This window comes from Cryptomeria japonica, chromosome 11 (assembly GCF_030272615.1).
Source record: "Cryptomeria japonica chromosome 11, Sugi_1.0, whole genome shotgun sequence".
NCBI lineage: Eukaryota > Viridiplantae > Streptophyta > Pinopsida > Cupressales > Cupressaceae > Cryptomeria > Cryptomeria japonica.
This window is the reverse complement of record NC_081415.1, coordinates 606,445,190-606,464,988: the sequence shown is the minus strand read 5'-3', so window position 1 is coordinate 606,464,988 and position 19,799 is coordinate 606,445,190. Positions and strand designations below refer to the sequence as shown.

General features: G+C 47.7%; 1 protein-coding gene across 3 annotated transcripts in view; it reads left to right on the top strand.

Moving 5' to 3' along the window:
• The window catches only part of LOC131068843 (bifunctional adenosine 5'-phosphosulfate phosphorylase/adenylylsulfatase HINT4), a 123,535-nt gene that overhangs the window by 66,712 nt on the left and 37,024 nt on the right, over positions 1-19,799 (top strand). The gene's annotated exons all lie outside the window — the stretch shown is intronic.

Sequence of the window (19,799 nt, the reverse complement as noted above, 5' to 3'; positions counted from 1 at the left end):
ATTGGTACCGGGAGCCCAGCCAGTGAGGAAGCGGCCGTACCGAATGAACAAAAATTATGTTGTACGGGTAAACGACGAGATTGAGCGGATGTTGGAAGCGGGTATAATCTTCAGAGTACAGACAAGCGAATGGGTGTCTCCCATTGTGATTTCCTTCAAGAAAGAGGCCAATTAGATCCGGATTTGTGTAGACTTTCGGTGGCTGAACGTTGTCACCATTAAAGACCCGTTTCCCATACCCTTCACCGACAGCATCTTGGAGGAAGTAGCTGGACATGAAATCTATTCCTTCATGGATGGGTTCTCTGGTTACAACCAGATATCCATCGCGGAGGAAGATAAGCTGAAAACAACCTTCGTGGTGGAGGACGGTGTGTACGCATACAATCGAATGCCCTTTGGTCTATGCAATGCGCCTGCCACCTTTCAGCGCATCATCTTGCACATCTTTGACAAGATGTCGGTGGGGAACTTCAAAGCATTCCTGGATGATTGGTCTATTTACAGCAAACAGGACATCCACTTAAAAACTCTCGGGGAGTGCCTAGAGAGGTGTCGGAGGGCACGATTGGCCCTCAACCCGAAGAAATGTAGATTCATGGTACCACAGGGGAGATTGCTGGGACACATTGTGTGTAAAGAAGGATTGAAAACGGACCCGGACAAGATTCGGGTAATAGTAGAGATGGAACCTCCTACGGACGTCACGGGGGTAAAGTCCTTCCTTGTTCATGTGGGGTACTACAGGAGGTTCATCAAGAACTTCGCTGCAGTGTCCCACCCGTTGGATAAGTTGACAAGGAAAGCGGAACCATACATTTGGGCAGAGCGACAGAGCAAGGCCTTTGAAGAGTTGAAAACAAGGTTGATGGGAGCACCCATACTGGCATACCCGAATTGGGATAAGGAATTCCACGTTCACGTGGATGCCTCAAACTATGCCATCGGGGCTACGTTAGCCCAAGTAGGAGGACACGGGCTGGACCACCCCGTTTACTTTGCCAGCAGGTTGCTCTCGAAGGCGGAAAAGAACTACAGTACCACAGAACGTGAAGCACTCGGTATGGTCTATGCCGTACAGAAGTTCCGTCATTACCTCCTGGCCACACCTTTTACATTTTATGTAGACCACCAGGCACTCATGTATTTAGTAAACAAACCCATTATCCAGGGGAGGATAAGTCGTTGGCTATTGTTACTACAGGAGTTCACATTTTTAATTGGGGTAAGACCATGTCATAGCCGACTAGCTGTCCCGGATTAAGTCGGGGGAACCTCCAGAGGGAGTAAATGACGATTTTCCGGATGCACACTTGTTCCGAATAGCCGTACTCCCTTCGTGGTACAAGAAGATTGGAGAGTACCTATCGACGTCCCGATTTCCGGAGGGTATGCCTCCAGGGGAACGAAGGAAGCTCGTATTAAGGAGCAGGACTTTTTCGCTCATCAACAGGTTACTCTACAAAATGGGGCTGGACTAGATATTAAGGCGTTGTGTCATGGAGGAAGAAGTCCCGAGTGTACTAAGGGAGGCTCACGAAGGGCCCGCAGGTGGACATATGGGTCTAGACACCATAGCCCGAAAGGTGCTTCTCGCAGGACTATGGTGGCCAACGGTACATCACGACGCCAGGGAGTGGGTCGTGGGGTGCGACACTTGCCAACGGGCGGGCAAACCTCTGAAGCGGGACTTCATGCCCCTCAACCCATCGCATGCACAAGAACTCTTTGAGCGATGGGGACTCGACTTTGTGGGTCCTCTTAAGGCCAGCCGCACACGACGGTGCCGGTACATTATAGTTGCGACAGAATACTTGACCAAGTGGGTGGAGGCAAGGGCTCTCCAGGATAATTCGGCAGTAAGCACATCGAAATTTATTTATGAACAAATCATTACACGATATGGTATACCTATTCAGTTGACCAGTGACTGGGGAGGCCACTTCGTGAACCATGTCATACGGCGGTTGACATCAGACTTCAAGATTTTTCACTCATTCTCAAGCCCGTACTACCCACGTGCCAATGTCCAGGTGGAGGCCACAAATAAAATAATAATGTCGGTGATATATAAGTCTTGCGGAGTAGAGAGGGATGACTGGGAGGAGAGTCTACCATCAGTACTTTGGGCGTACCGAACAACTTACAAGGTAACTACTGGACAGACTCCCTTCCAGCTAATGTATGGACAAGAAGCCGTAGTGCCAGTTGAATTCATGGTGCCGAGTCTACGGATTGCCATCGATAATCGCCTTGGCGACATGGAAAGCCTGAGGGAGAGGCTGTACGCTTTGAACAAATTAGATGAACGAAGGATGATGGCTCAGTGGGTGACAGAAACAGCCCAGCAAAGAAGGAAGGTGTGGCATGACAAGCACCTCTAGCGAATGAAGTTTACTCCCGGACAGCTGGTGTTAAAATTCAATTGGAGGAATGAAATTAAACCCGAGAAATTCAAAGTCCGATGGTTAGGGCCCTTCTGGATACGTGAGGTCAATACAAACGGGGCGATAAAATTATGGACGCTGGACGGGAAGGAGATACCAGACGCAGTCAACGGGTTGAAGTTAAAGATCTATCACGAGCGGAGGGAATCGGGACCCTCCAGTCAGTTAGCCCGATAAAAATTGAAAAATTGGAGGAAAAATAAAAGAAAATTTAAAGACGACAAAACAAAATAAAAAGTTGAAAAAAAAAAAAAAAAGGTCACCGTACGGTGGAACCATCGACGGTGGAAGCACCGTGCGGTAGGACCACCGATGATGGCACCACCGACAGTGGAACCACCGTGCGGTGGTACCACCGACAGTGGAACCATCGTGCGGTGGGACCACCGGCGATGGCACCACCTACGGTGGAACCATCGTGCGGTGGAACCACCAACGGTGGAACCATCGTGCGGTGGAACCACTATGCGGTGATCACATCGACGGTGGGGCCACCAAAGGCGGTCACCAAGCAGCTCGTGGAGTATAAAAAACACCGCCAGAAGAACAAAACACCGCACACCGCCGAGGAAAGTAAGAAGACACCACGCCGCGCACCGCACAGCGCAACCTTGGCAATAAAACCCCGCAGAGGAAGAAGACACCGGACACCGCCGAAGGCATATCACCACGTGACGTGAAGGGTAAAGGGAGAGGCGCCGCGCACCGCACGGCCCAATCAACACGCGCAGCAGCCGCACCACCAAGCAGCGCACGACCAGACCAAGCCCGCACAACCCCACACAGCCACGCTAAAAGACACCACACAGGCCACGCACAGGGGAGAAAGAGAAGCAGCCGCACGACGACAGCCAAAAAAGAGGGCCGTTACGAAGGTATAGATTTTTCCTAAACAAATCAGTTACAGGGAGATCGATGGATTCAGCAGGGAAAAGGAGTTGGAAGAAACAGCTGCACGCTTCTCCCAGTAGCAGCTAGAGGGATAGGGTTAGCAATATCAGGATTTTAGCTTCAGGAGTATGTGTTGCAGGCGGCACCATGGATGCCAGCGGCCGGCAAAAACAAAAATAGAAAGCACCACAGGCTGCCGCAAGTGCGAAAAACACAGTGACGCCACAAAATGTTACTTTTGAAGGCCTGAATGGATTGAAATGCCGAAAATGGTGGCAGGACACCCCCGATAATGACCTGGTAAAGCAAAACCTCCGTAAGGCACAAGTAGAGTGGGCTATTCGGTTGCCGGTGTTCCCTATCCGGGAGTACGAGGGTGCCCTACGCTTCATGGTGGACACCTTCGACAGGCATACATGCACCAGCATGTTTGAATACCTCTGGAGGGATGCCACTATATCCTTCAAAGCAGGCAATTTCACGAGGGTATTCGGCATTCCGGGCAGCCAGGGCAAGAAAATAGACTTGAAGGCGAAAAAGATGACATGGGAGGAGAAGGAGCGGTGGATTAAATTAGTCTCTCGGAACTTGACAACAGCGGAGTTGGACAGCGTGGCTAAAGCCATGAAGAGTCGCGGAATCCGTGAGACTTTTGTTGCGGAGGGCCACTGGAGATGCATTATGGATGTCATCAAGAGCAGATTGACAGGGTCGGGTAGGGCATCGGACATTGCCCTCCCTCAGATTATGCTGATGAATGGGCTGATGAATGGCATCGTGTATGACTGGGCCGCGTTACTGGCAGAGTGTATGTATGAGTTTTTGACGCTCCAGCACCGAACATTCTACATGCCTCATTACGCTATAGGGTTATTCCTGGAGGCCACGCGGGAAGCAGTGCCGGAGGACGAGTTGGAGGTACGGCCGCAGGGACCGTTGGCAGCAGGGGAGCCTCCAATAATGTATTGGAGGCACTTGGACAGTGGGCACTCTTTCGCTAAGCGGAAACGGGCGGTAGATAGAGCCTCGGCTTTAGGGGAGCCGGACAGCGGGAGGGATTCCAGCAGCACGGAGGAGGAATCAGAGGCGGAAGATGAGGAGGACGATAGCAGTCAGGCAACGGAGGAGCCTGTACGAGTCCTGTTTGCCCCACCTCTGTTACCGATGGGCACGCCTGTGCCAGCATTTGGAGTAGGCGGCACCGGTATTCCGGCCTTCGGGCAGAGCCATACGCCTGTTACACTTGGTCCCCTCCAGCATGAGCACCAGGGAGCACCGTCCGGCCCAACCACAGCGGCACTTACTGAGGACATGGCAGAGTCAGGGACGGAGGAGTCACCGCATCGGGTAGTGGTCGTGGAGGAGCAGGGGCTGACGGAGGTGGAGGATACCGAGCCTCACGTATGGTTGGATGTCGTGGGTAGTGACGCTGTGGTGACTATTTCTGCTTCGTTGTTGGAGGAGCCGACGTCAGTGAACCATCCCCTGGTCACAGAGATGCGTGCTGACCTTGAGGCTATGCAGAGCTGGCTTACACAGCGGTTTCAAATGACACTGGCACAGCCGGAGGGAGCTATTGTAGTCTCACCGTGTCGAGAGACTCGAGCAGAGGTAGTCGACTTGGATGACTCGTCAGGGGAGGCACATGGACTCACAGTTGGGCACGAGGCGGGGGAGGTTGCCTCTGCTGGGCAGGCACCAGGAGGTGGTGCACCTTCGGTGGCGGAGGCAGTACTGTTCTTCTGAGATTCATGGTGCCCTCAAAGTAATCTGCATTTCTATATAAGAACATGTGCATTAACAATGAATACCACTAGAAATGAGCGATAAATACACCATTCTTAATAACTTGCAACCCCTCATGAATCTTCTCTTCAAGGTATGGGGCAAAGTCAAAAACCATTGTAAAATATGGATGCTGAATTTGTATAGCCAAATACATAAAATCAGGTGGCATGACTGTAATAGGGTTGAACCTTAAAATCTGGCACAGAGAAAAGAAAGTGGCCTGCAAATATTTGGCAAAAGCACCATTAGGAAAAGGCTCCTGTGAATCAGGGCCAATATGGTAAGTTGTATCTCCTACTTTTGCCAAATGAGCTAGAAGGAGGCTAGCTCTAATGAAACCCTTCATCCTGTAATATTCTGCCTTCAGTTCATTCAAATCTATCTGAACCAAGGTAGCAGAAGGTTCATACAAATAAAAAATCTCTTAGAATTCCTCCCTCTTGATTGTCAACAATCTCTCCCTCATTTCCCCTTATAACTCTCGAAACAGGGTCATATTTGTCTGCAACAACTTTGAGGAGGTTGACATCCATGAATACATTTGGCACCACTAACTTGCCCAAGTCGTATTGCCAAGCACTTGAAAACGGGGATTGCAAATTTTTTTTGTCCATACCACAACCTGAACATTTCCACCCCAGTCATTGGTACCCTAGCGTCCGCGATGTTGTATGCCTTATCAGTTAACCCTTCTCCTAGGGTTTTGCCTTGTACAAGTCTTTGCCCTTGATATTCATCATTTGTTGAGGGCTTTAATTGATCAAGAAAATCATCAAAAAGGTTCCTCTTCAAATACTCTATCTTGAGTGATTTTGTAGGGGAGCCATCCTACTTGATTTGGGCTTCTTAACAATTACCCACATAAGGAAGAAGGAAACTAGGGCTTAACATGAGACTATTAATTTCAACACAGAAAAGTGCGAATTCTCACCCCCTTTATGCCAAATTTTTAAACCCTAGACCAATTCACAATCTTTCCACTACAATTTCACACAATCCACACTTTCAACAACTCTGAAAACACAGAAGAAGGATTTAGCAACTTACGGCTTTGTATGCACCGGATGAAACCCAATTTTGCACTGCGAGAACTCGTTCCAATCTTCTTCAACTCAAGAATCGCATTTTGATCACCTCTGAAATGCTTTGTGAGTCGAAAATGGCTCTGAAAATGCTTTTATTTATTCCCTGGAACGAAACGCCATCGTTTCGTCTGCCATTATTGCTCGCGCGAGCGAAGAAACGACTCCAATTTGCATTTGAATTGAGTTTGAATCTCTGTCATTGATTAATTCCACGTTGGCAAATCGCACAAAAAACATTGGTCAATCTGACATTGACCGTCTTATGTGGCAAGTGGACCCATCAAAGGTATGACGCGGTATCTCCAACTCACCCTCCACTTCATCTCGATCAGCGGCCCCCACCATTCGGCTTATATCGGCCCACCTTGGACACGTGGCATCATCTTGTGATGCCGCGATCCTTAACCTCCGTGCATCTTCGACCGCGGGGTTGCGAGAGCCATTGGATTTGTTCGAGCTTTATCTCTCGGCCACCGTGTCCGCCAGTCTTATCTGCCTAACGACCGAGCATCTTTTTGACCGAGATTAAAAGATCTACGTCCATTAAAACACGTGCAAATAGTAGGAACTTTTAGTAGCTCGATTGTTATCACAAAGACACTGGCCAAAATATTAGGGTTTAGACTTGGGAAAATTAATCAGGCGCTGGCTAAAAATATTAAAGGGGACCCGCCTAGGATAATGAAAAGACATAACCTTAGGAATTAAAAAAGTGGGGGGGCGGGGGCAACCATGGAGGAAAAAGAAAGCGCACAAGACTTAAGGAAAAATTAAGAGGCCAACATAAAAAATTAAAAAGCCTAGGACAAGAAACATGGCCCCCTCTTGATGATGAAAATGACCCTCAGCCTTAACTGAAAAGGGTAATGAAGAATTAGAACAGGCTCAAGGGGATTAATCAGTAGGACCTAATCAAAATGCATGGAACCCTAAACCCTAAGCCTGAAACACATGACAAAGAACAAAATTAATCCAGAATGACCAATATTTTAACTAAAGCATGAAAATTTTTTGCAGAGTCATTTTCAGGACTATCAGATTGTTCATTGGTTTGGAATCATTTCGCATATAATGCTAGACTACAGCACCAGCTGAAAAATGCAACATTGAAGTTGAGATGGTATTATGGAGGAGATTAGTAAATGTCACTTGTACCTTGTAAGTGTATTGACACAATTGACATAAAATCCAGCATGATGCTTGTAATGTCCCCTTAGGCCTGTTTAATAATAATTAATCTTATATTAGATGAGTGTAGTCTTGGAAGGACAACCTACACCTAAAAGGAAAGGCAAGCACCTACATACATGTTCAATTATAATTAGACTTAATTCATTCTAATGCAAAAATAGATAGAAATTGGTATGAGACATGAGAGGGGTTGCACGGGTCCGTTGTCTACCAAGCCCAAGGAATGGTTGCTTCTAATCTCCTTGCTAGACTTGGCGGCCCATGTTGCTTTCCCTTCAAGCCCATTACCCATACACACAACATCTTTTGAGTTCAATGTGGGGAGTGCAATCTGGTTCCTTTACTCCAAGGGTCCTTATGACCACTTGTGATCCCCTCGTCACCACTGGATTGCACCTCAAACGTCTTCCCACAAGATGCAGCAAACAGATTGAACCACTTCTTCAAGTGCATACTTCTCATATGTCATAAATCTAAATAAATAATCTTACTGTATTTACAAACATATCCAGTTTGGAATGATTGTAACGAATATTTTCTTATAGATTTGTATCATATAACTTATCATATAAGGCTTCTATGTACCTCAATCCCTGCTTCTGCAGACTTTACTAATATGTTTGGTGTTGATGCTAGGTTGCTGTTATAAGTGATGCCACATACCTGGCAATGTGTTGTTTGCAACTAAAAATCAATTTCACCAAATGTTTGAGAGCCAGAATCTCTGCCCTTTCTTGTAGTTGGAACAATTGTCTTATATACTATTCAATGGCAATGGAAGTCATGTTGCAAAAGACATGACTCTTGGCTGTTCATAACTGCCACTTTCCTTGCACCCTTTCACATCTATTAGCCACCAATTATTCTATAAATTAATTTGCTGTCACATGATAATAAACCGTGCATTCCAGGTATCAGTTAGATTACAAATTAATCGAATTATCATTAACATTATTTACGGTTTGGTGTTTGTCTTAGACGGCAATTTCAATCTCTATATATATTTATTTTATGCTCCCTTGGGTCTGCTAGTGCATATTCTCATTTCACAATAAATTAATATATTATCATAGCATTCAGACTGTTGTGCGAATGATTGTAACCTTGCTTGTATTCTTCTTCTTCTTGCTGATCGATATTATTCTAAATGAAATGCCATGTTCTTCCCCTCCCATGTCCTTCTACCAAGAACAAGGATGTTGCTGCCTGCAACTTAATAACAGTTCTGATCTGATCTGATCCACGGTGATGTCCCTAGATGCTTTCGATTCTTTTCCTTTATATCTCTCAATGTGAGTGAGAGGTCACACCTCTTCATCACATATGCCCTTTGGCAAGAGACACACCCTTTCACCATTAGCACCCTTTGGAAGAGTGCAACTCTGCCCTTTGAAAGGGACACAACCTTTCACAATCAGATCTGCACTTCGTATTTAAATCAGATCTGCACTTTTGATTCCCAAATTATCCTCCCTCAAATGATGTTATCCTCTCCCTTTTATATCTCATGTTTGAGGGAGTCAAAACTTTTCATTCCATCTCTTTTGACCATTCATTAATTTAATTAAATTTTAATTATATTAGATTATATATAATTATATTCTTTTATATTTTAATTTTTAATTTTATTTTTATTCTTTTTAATTTTAATTTTATTATTATTATTTACCATTAAATTCTATAACAAAGTGGGGACATTACAATGCTTAGTGACTATGTTGCAAGGTGTGCGCCCTTGGTCTCCTTGTGCTGTGCAGTGCAGTGCTTGGGTTTGTGACATGGCTTGACTGCCTCCCATGGATTCATTAAAACTCGTAGTTGTATCGGGCATTAATAGGTCGATCTTTTGGTGCAATGGCAACCTTGTTTCTAACAAGTGGTATCAAAACCTAGGTCACGGGTTCAAACCCCTGTTTGCCCTCTCGGGTGAATAACTTAAAACATAAAGCACGTAATGCAGAATAATAACGCCATAGATATCAGACAAGTATAAGAGATGTTATTCCATTCATAATAAGTGTGTTGCAAGTTACATTCTGAAGTATATAAAGATACCTAGGGGGTGCAAGCGCCAACCGTCGCACCGCAACTGCCACCCCTCGTTGCCAACTAACCAAAACAATTACACATAATTAACTAATCGTATTTTCGTATACAATAATGCCGCCAACATCATCCCCCCCAAAAGAAAAGTAATGTTTGCCCTCTCGGGTGAATAACTTAAAACATAAAGCACGTAATGCAGAATAATAACGCCATAGATATCAGACAAGTATAAGAGATATTATTCCATTCATAATAAGTGTGTTGCAAGTTACATTCTGAAGTATATAAAGATACCGAGGGGGTGCGAGAGCCAACCGTCGCACCCTAACTGCCACCCCTCGGTTGCCAACTAACCAAAACAATTACACATAATTAACTAGTCGTATTTTCGTATGCAATAATGCCGCCAACATCATCCCCCCCAAAAGAAAAGTCGTCTCCAGGCGACTTACAACAAAAATGGAGATCATGCAACCTATACAATATACATATCAGAAAAACTAGGGAGGGGGCTGAGGAAGCGTCCCTAAAGCAGAAGGCTGAGATGCCGGTGTCTGGGCCGCCAAGCGGGCGCGGAGCTCATACACCTACTGAGTGCGTGTAGTCACATCCCGCTCCGCCACCAATACTTTCTCCAAAGCTATCTTCACCATGTGTGCGGCTTCCAGCAACTCCTCTTTTGTATCCGCTGCCTCCGTCAGGCAGACCAATTGAGTGTGCAACAGACTCCTCTCGGTACCGACGACATTTAACTCCTGCTGCACGTGGCTCCTCACACTCTGCTCAGCCGCCAGACGAATCTCTACCTCGGCCTTCTCTACCTAGGTCTTAGCCGTCTCTGCACGAGCCACCTCTAGCTGTGCCAACAACTGCACCCTCTCGGCTGCCCATGAGGCCTACTGACTGGCCACCTCCATCTCCAATGCTACTCGCGCAGCCTCGCGGACTGCAGACTCCTGTTGTGTACTCCTCAATGTACAATAGGCATCCCGGTAGACCTGCTCGATCTCGCGGACAACTGCCGTCACCGGACTCTCCACAACGGGCTGACGCAGCCTCCAAGCCTAGAGGATCTCCTCTGTCTCGGTAGTTGGCCAACCCTAAGACTCAAAACAGGTAGCAAAGGCTGCCTGGCAGCCCACTCGCATAAACTGTAAGACCTGCTCTAGCTCCACCACCACCTGCTGCAATGCTTGCGTCTGGGCAGTGGCCACCACCTGCCTACCCCTCGTCACCATGTCAGCCATGTCAGCTAGATAGGTCTCAATATCTTCCCCTGTCTGCGCCGAAGGCTGTGAAGTCTCTGGTGGAATGGACACAACTGCATCCTACTGTGAAGGTACCTCCTTCGCCACCGAAGGTGTACCATCCCTCGGCACCTGCCCAGTAGAGGCGACCTCCCCTGCCTCGTTCCCAACTACGAGTCCATGTTCCTCGCCCGATGAGTCGTCCAAGTCAACTACCTCTGCTCTAGTCTCTCGACACGGGGAGAATACAACAGCTCCCTTCGGTTGTGCCAATGTCATCTGAAACCGCTGTGTGAGCCAGCTTTGCATAGCCACGACCGACGGGTCGCCACACATCTCTACGACTGGGGGATGGTTCGCTGTCGTCGGCTCCTCCAACAAAGACGCAGACACAGTCACCGCTGCGTCACTCCCCACAACGCCCAACCGCACTTGAGGCTCTGTATCCACCACCTCCCTCAGCCCCTCCTCCTCAGCGACCACTACCCGATGTGGTGACTCCTCCGTCCCTGACTCGGCCATGTCCTCGGTAAGTTCCGCTGTGGTTGGGCTCGGTGATGCTACCCATTGCTGCAGGGGGCCAAGTGTAACTGGCGTGCGGCTCTGTCCGAAGGCCGGAATAAAGGTGCCGCCTACTCCAGATGATGGCAATGGCGTGCCCATCGGTAGCAGGGGTGGGGCAAACAGGACCCACTCCTCCATTGCCCTGTTGCTATCATCCTCCTCTTTCGCTTCTGATTCCTCTGTGCTACTGGAGGAATCCCTCCCGCTGTCAGGCTCCCCTGAGGCTGAGGCCGAGGCTGTATTTACCGCTTGTTTCCGCTTCGCGAAAGAGTGCCCAATGTCCAAGTGCCTCCAATAATGTTGCCAACGGTCCTTGTGGCCGTACCTCCAACTCTTCCTCGGGCACTGCTTCCTGCGTGGCCTCCAGGAACAACCCTATAGCGTAGTGTGGCATATAGAATGTGCGATGGTGCAACGTCAAAAACTCATACATGCGCTTAGCGAGTAACGCGGCCCAATCATACATGATGCCATTTATCAACCCGTTCATAAGCATAATCTGAGGGAGGGCGATGTCCGACGCCCTACCCGACCCTGTCAATCTGCTCTTGATGACATCCATAATGCATCGCTAGTGGCCCTCTGCAACAAAAGTCTTACGGATTCCTCGACCCTTCGTGGCATTAGCCACGCTGTCCAACTTTGCTGTCGTCAAGTTCCTGGAGATTAATTTAATCCACTGCTCCTCTTCCCATTTCATCTTTTTAGCCTTCAATTCTATTTTCTTGCCCTGTTTGCCTGGAATGCCGAATACCCTCGTGAAGTCCCCCGCTTTGAAGGATATGGTAACATCCCTCCCAAGGTATTCGAAAGTGCTGGTGCATGTGTGCCTGTCGAAGGTGTCTACCATGAACCGTAGGGCACCCTCATACTCGCGGATAGGAAATACGGGCATCCGAATAGCCCACTCCACTTCCGCCTTACGGAGGTTTTGCTTCACCAGATCATTGTCAGGAGTGTCCTGCCACCATTTTCGGCATTCCGACCCAATCAAGCCTTCAAAGGTGATATTCTGGGGTGTTAATGTATTTTTCGCACTTATGACAGCTTATGGTGCTTTCTGCTTTTGCTTCTGTCGGGCGCTGGCATCCATGGTGTTGCCTGCAACACGTACGCCTGACGCTAAAATCCTGATATTGCTATCCCTCTGGCTGCTACTGGAGGAAGCTTGCAGCTGTTTTTTCCAACTTCGTTTCCCTGCTGAATCCATTAATCTCTGGTATAACTGATTTCTCGTTAAAAATCGTACGGTCGTTGGACACCTTTGTAACGACCTTCTTTGTTGTGTATGGCTGTTGCTGTGCGGAATGGGCTGCCTTCGTGCGTTCCTTCTCCTTCTTTTTCTTTTTGCTCCCTTTGCGTGGGCTGCGTGGTGTGCTTGCGGGGGTTATTTTTTTTTCGTTAGCCTCTTTTTCTTCCTTTGCGTGGGCTGCGTGGTGCGGGACTGTTTCGGGTTGTGCGGTGCTGTGCGGCGTTGCGCGGGGCTGTGTGGGCTACGCCTTTCTTTTTTTGTTTCTTTGTTTGCCCTTGGCGGTTCTTATCCTGTCGGTGTGACCACCGCCGGTGGCCCCAGCGTCGTTGTGACCACCACACGGTGGTTCCACCGTCGGTGTGGTCACCGTACGGTGGCCCCACGTCTTTCTCCTTTTTTGTTTTTTCCTACGGTACGGTTGTCGTACGGACCGTACTTTTTTTTTAATAGACTGACAAACATCAAGTTCCCTCCGTTCGTGATAAACTTTTAATTTTGACCCATTGACGGCGTCTAGCACCTCCTTCCCGTCCAGCATTCACAACTTAATCTCCCCGTTGGTATTGACCTCGCATACCTTGAAGGGCCCTAGCCATCGCACTTTGAATTTCCCAGGTTTGATTTCGTTCCTTCCATTGAATTTCAACACCAACTGCCCAGGAGTAAACTTCATTCGCCGAAGATGCTTGTCGTGCCAAACCTTCCGTCTTTGCTGGGCTGTCTCTGTCGCCCACTGAGCCATCATCCTTCATTCATCCAATTTGTTCAAAGTGTACAGTCTCTCTCTTAGGCTTTCCATGTCGCCAAGTCGATTACCAATGGTGATTCGGAGACTCGGCACCATGAATTCAACTGCCACCACGGCTTCTTGTCCATACATTAGTTGGAAGGGAGTCTGTCCAGTAGTTACCTTGTAAGTTGTTCGGTATGCCCAAAGTACCGACGGTAGGCGCTCCTCCTAGTCATCCTTCTCCACTCCGCAAGACTTATAAATCACCGACACGATTATTTTATTGGTCGCCTCGGCCTGCCTGTTCGCCCGCGGATAGTAGGGTCTTGATAAGGAGTGGAAGATTTTGAACTCTGTTGTTAGCAATCGGATTATATATTTACAAAATGTCCTCCTCTGTCACTCGTCAGTTGGATTGGAATCCCATACCGCGTAATGATGTGTTCATAGATGAATTTTGCTGTATTGTCCGCCGAGTTGTCCGGCAAGGCCCGTGCCTCAACCCACTTGGTCAAGTATTCTGTTGCCACTACAATGTATCTACACTGTCGGGCTCTACTTGGTTTTAATGTTCCTTTGAAATCCAATCCCCATCTCTCAAACAGTTCCTGGGCATTCGATGGGTTGAGGGGCATAAAATCCCTCTTCAATGGTCGTCCGACCCGTTGGCATGTGTCACAGCTCGTCACCCACTCTCTGGCGTCATTATGTAGTGTGGGCCACCACAGTCCTGCCAATAGAACTTTCCTGGCCGTGGTGTCGGGCTCCATGTGTCCACCTGCGGGCCCTTCATGTGCTTCCCTTAGGACGAATTTCCTCTTCGAGGATGCATCGCCGTAGGATCTGGTCGGGTCCCATTTTGTACAAGAGGCCATTAATGAGTTGGAATGTCTTGCTCCTTAGTACCAGTTTCCTTCTTTCTCCTGGTGGCATCTCCCTCGGAAACCGTGATGTCGACAAGTATTCCCCCACACTTGCGTACTAGGCGGGGAGGACCGCAATGCGAAATAAGTGAGCATCTAGAAAATCTTCATTCACTCCTTCGGCTGGTTCTCCTGATTGGATTCTCGATAGCTGGTCAGCTATCACATGGCTCTTCTCGGGTCTTACGATAATATTGAATGTAAATTCCTGAAGCAATAGCAACCATCGGCTGATTCGTCCTTGGATAAATGGCTTGTTTACCAGGTACATTAACGCCTGGTGGTCCACATAAAATGTGAATGGGGTGGCCAGTAAGTAATGTCGAAATTTCTGGACGGAGTACACCATCCCAAGGGCTTCCCTCTCTATGGTGCTATAATTTTTCTCTGCCTTCGACAGGAGTCTGCTTGTAAAGTAGACCGGGTGATCTAGCCCGTGATTGCCAACCTACGCTAGTGTGGCCTCTATGGCAAAATTGGATGCGTCAACGTGTACGTGGAACTCTTTGTCCCAGTCAGGATATGTTAGGATTGGCACACCCACCAACCGTGACTTTAGTTCTTGGAAGGCCTCTTCTTGAGCTGTCCCCCATGTGTACCGTTCACCTATCCTTGTCAGCTTGTCCAGAGGGTAGGATACTCGAGCAAAATTTTTGATAAATTGCCTGTAATACCCTATGTGTGCTAGGAAGGATTTGACTCCTGTGACATCTGTTAGTGCCTCCATTTCCACTATCACTCGAATCTTGTCTGGGTCAGTCTTGAGTCCAGCCTTACACACTATGTGTCCTAACAGCTTCCCTTGAGGCACCATGAATCTGCATTTTTTGGGATTGAGTGCTAGGCGGGCTCGCCTACATCTCTCCATGCATTCGCCAAGTGCGGCCAGATGTGCATCTTGGTTATTGTAGATGGACCAGTCGTCAAGGAACGCCCTGAAGTTCCCTACTGACATCTTTTCAAATATGTGAAGGATTATCTGTTGAAATGTCGCTGGCGTGTTGCATAATCCGAACGACATTCGATTATACGCGTACACGCCATCCTCCACTATGAAGGTAGTTTTTAAATTGTCCTCTTCGGCAATGGATATCTGGTTATACCCAGAAAATCCATCCATAAATGAATAAATTTCATGACTGGCCACTTCCTCCAAGATGCTATCCGTAAATGGTATTGGAAACGGGTCTTTTATGGTGACCGCGTTAAGGCATCTGAAATCCATGTAGATTCGGATTTGGTTTGCCTCCTTTTTAAGGGATATCACTATGGGCGACACCCACTCGCTAGTCTGCACTTTAAAAATAATCCCGGCTTCGAGCATACGTTCAATTTCATCATTCACTCTCGCCGCATAGTTTTTATTCATTTTGTATGGCCTCTTCCATACAGGTACGGCCCCAGGTACGAGTGAAATTTGGTGTACACACAGTTCTGGCGGCACCCCTTTGAGGTCCTTATATGTCCAAGCGAATACATCCTTGGATTCCAGAATATTTTAAACGCGACAGCTTTCAGGACTGGATTCCAGTTGTCGCCAACCAGGATGTTCCTTGGCTTTGCTTCCGTGCCGAGGTTTGTAGGTTTTACGTACTCTTCGTACCAGATTGGTTTCGTCATGTCAAACCTGTGCGCTGGTACTTCGTTGACAGGGGCATCCCCTTCGGTGTATTCCCCGTACGCTGGCGGAAATTCGTTCTCGTCCAACTCCTCGTCAACTTGCAACATGTTGCACCCATACAGCAGCTCGTAGTCCTCCATTTGCCAGTGGAAGAGCCCATTAAGGGAATCGGTCTCGTCCTCGGAACATCCTTGGATTCCCAGGACGCCTTCCTCGTTCGGTTCCCTTCTGTACTTTCCTCTGTCAACTCCGCCCTCGCCGTCTGATTCCGATTCTGACGCGAGTTCTTCACTCACAAGTTGTGTTTTCAGGTCAATAATAAATTTTCGCCCGGCTTTCTCCATTGACAACGTGTTACGCTTCCAGTTGTGATTCACTATGGCTGCCACCAACCACCCTCTGCCTAGAATGGCGTCGTATCCTTTCTTGGCGAGCGGAATCACCACAAAGTCGAGGACAAATGGTTGTGTCTTGATGGTCACTTGTTGCGCCATGAGTGTTCCAAGGGGTTTGATACCATGTTGATCCGCTCCCAGTAAGTTGAAGGTTGACGGCCATAGTGTCGGCTTGCCAAGCTGCTTCCAGGTTTCTTCCGGAAGCACATTCACTTTGAACCCGCCATCGACAATAGTGTTAGTCAAAATGGTGCCAAGTATTCCCATTTTTACCACCGTCGGGTGGTGCCGGCCGCTGTATAGTGTCAGGACCAATGGGTCTGTAGGTGTTGCACTGGAAACATCCGTATTCCGGTTCGCTTGATTGTGCGGAGTTGCTTGCACCGTACGTAGGAGTGCCATACGTAATTGCGGCATCGTTTCCAGGAGGTCCTTCATCTTCACAGGTACTTCAATCTACAACATTTGCTTCAGGATATTTTCCTCGGCCTCAGAGCGGAAAGTACTTGCCACTTCTTGGGTGTTCCCTTGTGCCAACATTTCCTTCGCTACTTCAACCTTCGCCTCCAGCGCCCACTGCTTCTCCGTGCGGGGTCCGGGTATGTGGCCTTCTTTGCTTGTGACCGTGTGATTGCCAATACCCGTTCCTCCGTCCTGTCAATGTTGAGTAGGTCACTCCAGACTTTGGGCAAGTTCCATCATCGTGGTCTCTAGGCCCACACCATTTGCATAGTTTTTGTGGAGTTTCTTCTGAGGTGCATTCCCTGGCAAAGTGGCCCCATTGATTGCAGGCTCGGCACTGGATCATTGGCCGTCCCTTTGCATCATATTGGATCCGGCTCCTATTATTATTATTGGTCTTCCCCCCTCGCCGGTTGTTCCGGTATCCGCCAGATGATGCACTATTGTTGGTGGTTTGCGAAGTTCCGACGACAGACTGCTCTTGCGTGAAGAGAACTTGTTGGCTCCTGGTTTTCATATTGTAGGGACATTCCTTTGTCAAATGTCCCGCAATTTGACAAATGTCGCAGAAAGCCTTCTTGGGGCAGGACCCCTTGGTGTTTCCGTCACTCCTATAGTCGGTACACCACACGTCGTTTTCTTCAGTCTTACTTGTACTCCCCTTCATGGCTTTGAATTCTTTTAGCATTCGTTCCATGTCCTTTTGGAGAGCGTGCACCTTTTTACTCGATTCGCCATCGCTGCTGCTTTCCTCGTCAGAGTCTTCATCATCGTCAGATGAGTATTTATTACTTTTCTTCTTCTCTGATGTTTTGTATTCGCTCTCTAGGTCCATCGCCCTATTATAGGCGTTGTCATATGACGTTGGGGGTACAATTTTCATCTTTTTTCGTAGGGAGGATTTCAATCCTTCAACAAACCATCGTTTCTTCAATTTCTTTGCTGGTTGGCTTTCCATTTTACCCAACAATTCCTTCAGCCTCCTGCTGTATGCTCGTACTGTCTCCTTGGTACCTTGTTTGGTACTGTATATCTCCGTTACAATTTCATTGTCATCACGGAGCAACCGAAACTCCTCCGTGAATTCCTTCTGTAGATTGGCCCATGTGGCCACTTTTTGCTTGTCCACATCGGAGTACCAATCTATGGCAACTCTACGTAACGTGGCTGGGAACTGCTGTACCTAGTCATCCTGGTCTGCCACTTTGTTGGCGGACCAAATGGTTTCACATGTACGGCAGTGCTGTAAGGGGTCTTCCTTGCCGTCCCCTATGAACTTTGGCAATTTTTGTTTACTCGCCATCCCTGGTTGTCTTCCTAGGGGTGGCTATGCCTGTGTCTGTGGCCTTGCGCTGCTTCCTTCGGCGGTGCCGGTGGTGTGTCCTGCATGGGTGACTGGAGGTACGGTGTTTTTCCTGTCGTGTGTGGCACCTACACCCATACGGTTGCCCTCCCCTTCGCTCTCACTTGCGCCCACTCATGGTTCCTGTTGGTGATCTTCACTTTGTGGTGTAAGGGATAAGTTTCTGAACCGATCTCGGGTCTCTTTGACTAGATCTCTCCGTAACCTTGTTTCCTCTAGAAACTCTTCGTGGCTTCGCACCCTACGGTGTTCTGGTGACGTGTAGAAATTTCCGTCGGCTTTTGCACCCTCCGTGACACCTCCTTGGTTCCCCTCAAGCCATTGTTCGACAGGTCGTCCTTCGGCAAGTTGCCTCAACCTCCGTCTACGTTCTACTTGCTGCTCCAGAATCAAGGTCCTCTGCGCGGCCTCCCACTCGTCCGTTTCTGCTTTTTTATTTCTATCTTTATTCAATAGATTGGGCATTAATTGCCGCACATTTCCATAACTCACAATACATAAACCAAAACACGTCTTTATTAATTCATTTTGTCAGATACAACTTGTGTCCATGACACTTTTATTTGAATATAAAAAGTTCAAGGTTCAATTCCCTCCTGGCCTGGTGCCATCCCGTTCTGCTTGCCGTCGGCTGCTTTCTTCGTAGTGTTGAAGGATTTGTTGGCGTCGCTCTTCCTGGGCAATCTCCTCCAGGCGAGCCTGTTGTGCCAGCGATGCCTGTGCAAGCAACCGGGGGAGGTGGTTCATCAACTGGTTTACTGCTGGGCTAACCTCCAGCGCTGTCCACACGACACTTGGTGGGATTTCCGCCTCCGCCGCCTCTCGTCGGACGTAGGGCTAGATGGCTACCTGGAGCAAAATTGAAAATTCTCTCGTTGCCGTGTCTTCTCCTATGTAAAGTTCTGTTCATGCGTCGTCAGCCTCTGGGTTTATTTCACCAATGGGTAGGCCCATCGTGTCCATGCGCCATCCGTGTCTTCCGTTCCCGAGTACGTCTAGGCAACGATGCCAAATGTTTGCCCTCTCGGGTGAATAACTTAAAACATAAAGCACGTAATGCAAAATAATAATGCGATAGATATCAGAGAAGTATAAGAGATGTTATTCAATTCATAATAAGTGTGTTGCAAGTTACATTTTGAAGTATATAAAGATACCAAGGGGGTGTGAGCGCCAACCGTCGCACCACAACTGCCACCCCTCGTTGCCAACTAACCAAAACAATTACACATAATTAACTAATCGTATTTTCGTATACAATAATGCCACCAACAACCCCTCACTTGCGTTGGTGGGGATTGTTGCAAGGTGTGCGCCCTTGGTTTCCTTGTGCTGTGCAGCACAATGCTTGGGTTTGCGACATGGCTTAACTGCCTCCCATGGATTCATTAAAACTTGCAATTGTATCAAGCATTAATAGGTTGATCTTTTGGTGCAATGGCCACCGTGTTTCTAACAGACTACACCTGCAAAGCTGTGCATTACCCTGCTATTCCAATTTACCAATCACTTCAATCAAATAATAATTTTTTTGTTTGCACACTGGCTTCTTTTAGTCCTTTAATCTTTTCCATATCATTTATTATGGTCCTACATACATAATCTGAATCATATAGGAATCAATACTCCAAACGTATAGAATTTTGTTTGAGGTGATGACATTCAAATATGGAGATGGGTGATGCTTATTTTATTTATTATTTAGAAAAATTCTGTCTACTTGATAATATCATTTGGTTGCTTTTAAAGTGTGTTTTACAACTTATGTTCAGTATTGTTCATCTTATAACTTAT